At 36.9% G+C, this 3,332-nt stretch overlaps 1 long non-coding RNA gene across 1 annotated transcript; it reads right to left on the reverse strand.

Moving 5' to 3' along the window:
- Positions 1-337: 337 nt before the first annotated feature.
- Positions 338-1,433, reverse strand: LOC127412936 (uncharacterized). The gene is made up of 3 exons (XR_007892505.1): positions 1,270-1,433; positions 828-956; positions 338-624 (listed from the first exon to the last, which is right to left on the reverse strand). It is a non-coding gene; the product is annotated as an uncharacterized LOC127412936 (long non-coding RNA).
- Positions 1,434-3,332: the final 1,899 nt, after the last annotated feature.

Raw genomic sequence — 3,332 nt, forward strand, 5'->3', positions numbered from 1 at the left:
GTTTATATTAACAGGTCTGAGTTAATCTGAGAGAGAACATAAGAAAACATAAGAACATAAGTGGTTAGGAAAATTCAAAAGATTTCAGTTAACACACCTCTACAAACATTCTGCTTTGACTATGCCACCCTGATATATATATATATATATATATATATATATATATATATATATATATATATATATATATATATATACCAAGGGAAAAAAAAACCAAATAGGACGCAAAGGTTCGAATATCTCCAAAATGAAACCATGAGACGTGGGTATTTTTATAACTGAATATATTTCTTTATTAAATCACAATAAATAAGTAAATCCTGGATGAAAACTCAAAATGTCCATCTCGAGCACAAATAAGAGCAATCAGCATCTCAAAAAGGTTGCAAGCACAATTCCAAGGGAGAACAAAACACAAATTTACACAAAAAATACAGAGCTGGGGCTTACCAGTAGGCTGGCTCTGGGCTTCAATGATACCCAGAATAATAAATACCCACACGTGCACTAAATCACACACGCACTCCAGTGGGGCCAACTGCAAAAACCTACTCGCCGCACTCAGTGAACGGGGAATTACCGCCTCCTGGGGTGACCAGCCTGCTTACTCTGTGACCCCAGCTCCTGTAAAATAAAAAGAGAAACAAAAAATATCAAACAAAAGAAGTCACAAATACCAATCACCAATAATAATAAATAACTAAAGACAAATGATCAACACAATTACTTATAATATCCTACAATCAAAGGAACATCATCTGTAAATCAGACTGTAACATTTCAATCCACAAAAGAAAAAAGTAAAGAAAAACAGGAAAACTACTCACTCAAACCTGGGAATGGCAGACTCCATTAATTATGAAACGTTCCATAACAATGGGTTTAGCCAACTCTGATATAAGATTACCAGCTGTGAGAGTAACAGGTGCCAGTATACCTAGAATCAACCACCAGGTCTAGGAAAAATAGGCAAAGCACAAAAATAAATAGATACTTATATATTTAAAAAAACAATTAAACATGAAAAATAGCAAAATAAACCAAAGCTAAGTGGCCATAGTCCAAACCATGCAAAATAAAGCAGGGCAAAAACAAGTGACTGTAGCGCAAAAGAATAAAGCAAAACAAAACTACATGAAAATAAAGAAAACAAAATGAAACAAATGAACAAAACAAAAAAAAAAACCCAGAAGCAAGACAGCAGCATTAAAGCTTCAGGCCATGCAGCGACAGCAAGAAATAAATGCACCAACACGCTGATTAGCTCACCAAGCATGCGGAAACCATGCCACTTGTCCGGCAGCCAATAACCAAAAATTCATGGGACCAGGAGGCAAGCAGCAGTCAGCCAACAGCACACAATGCAAATCACTCTTTAGCGCAGGGGAACACAGCACCAGCAAAAGGCGATCAGCCACCAACATGCAGCACAAATAGCGCACCCAAACAGGCACTATGCAGGGCAGCGCAGTACTGGAAAGGATGATCATCCGACAGTGACACAACATGCTAACGCCTTTATATACACCTCCAAAATGAGACGCAAATGAACAGACGCCTAAGAGGCGTGGTAATCAAACAGACAAACAACTGCAATCCACCACATTATGATGACTTTACACAATTATTTTGGCATATGGATGACACTTCCTGGAATTCTACTCCAGCTGAGCATTCTCGTGGAATTCAATAGCCCATTATTGCCTACCTCATTCTCTTCAGTTGTATGATATAGATGGCTGGGTTTTAGCTTATTCTACTCATAACATATCATGTTTCCGAGCTGTTAAAGCGAGTTCCACTATATCAGTTAAATCAGTTAAACGGCATTGTATCCTAGTTTTACTATTATTATTATCTGGGAATGTACATCCAAATCCGGGCCCAATAAAATGTATGAGTACACCTGAGGATTTTAAATCTAGGTCTGGATTAGGTTTTATTCACCTAAATATTCGTAACTTGCTATCTAAGCTAGACCCAGTCGGAATCTGGGCTCATTCGACAGATGCTGATTTTCTTATACTTTCTGAAACTTGGTTAAATAAATCCATCTCAAACAAGGATATTGCTAAAAAGGGTTATACTGTCTTTAGATGTGACCACCCTAGGAAGGATGGTGGCATTGCAATCTATGTAAGAAATACATTAAATACCAGGGTAGTAGCTACATCATCAATTACCAAACAGTTTGAATTCTTAGCTCTGAATGTAGAGATTTCAAAGGATGCAACTTTGACAGTGATTGGCTGTTATAGACCCCCTTCAGAAAGCTCTGAATATCTAAGTGCACTAACTCAACAACTATCAAAAATGGATTTTAAGGACGTTCTTCTATTGGGTGATCTTAATTGGGATTGGCTGTCTTCCGTTTCAGATAATTATAAATCTGTGTGCGATTCTTTTAATTTTACTTTAATTGCAGTCCTACTCGTTTAAATTCAAAAATCCCTGATAGATCAACACTACTTGATTTAATTTTGACAAATGCACACCATAAATACACAAATATAGGTATATTTGCCAATGATGTAAGTGATCACTGTATCATTGCTGCTGTGAGGAATACTAAGCACCCTAAGTTCAGACCACAAATTATTTTAAAACAAGATATAAAACACTTTGTAGAACAAGTCTTTCAACATGATCTGCACCAGTATGATTGGAATCGAATTACTCTTATTGATAATGTGGAAACAGCTTGGAATTTGTTCCACAATGGCTTTATATTTACTAACTGGGGCGTGTTTGTTAACTAAATTAATAGAGTTAAGGCACGTTAAGATAAGGCATTATGAATAATTATAGGCCTATTTCAAAATTATGTGTTTTCTCAAAACTTTGGAAAGATTAATAACTGAAGCAGTGTTTGGAAACACATTGTATTTTGTTTAATTTCTAGTCGGATTTTAGAAAAGAACACAGTACTATCACTGCTGCCATAAAAGTGACCAGTGATATTTTTGAAGCCTTAGATAGTAAAAAAGATTGTACAGCCCTTTTCTTTGAAGGCTTTTTACACAGTTGATCACTGCATCTTGTTAAAGAAGTTTCAGAGTATAGGGCTATCCAGTCAAGCTGTTGGTTGGTTTGCCAATTATCTATCCAACAGAACTTCACAGGCAATTCACCCCATTGGTCCTTATCTATCATGGCCTCTTAATAATCCTCATCTCTGAATTGACTATATTACTCTACTCTCCTCTCCACCAGTAGCTGGTGTGTGGTGAGCATACTGGTGCACTATGGCTGCTGTCGCATCATCCAGGTAGATGCTGCACACTGGTGGTGGTTGAGGAGAGTCCCTCTATACTATGTAAAGTGCTTTGAGT

This window comes from Myxocyprinus asiaticus, chromosome 22 (assembly GCF_019703515.2).
Source record: "Myxocyprinus asiaticus isolate MX2 ecotype Aquarium Trade chromosome 22, UBuf_Myxa_2, whole genome shotgun sequence".
Lineage (NCBI taxonomy): Eukaryota > Metazoa > Chordata > Actinopteri > Cypriniformes > Catostomidae > Myxocyprinus > Myxocyprinus asiaticus.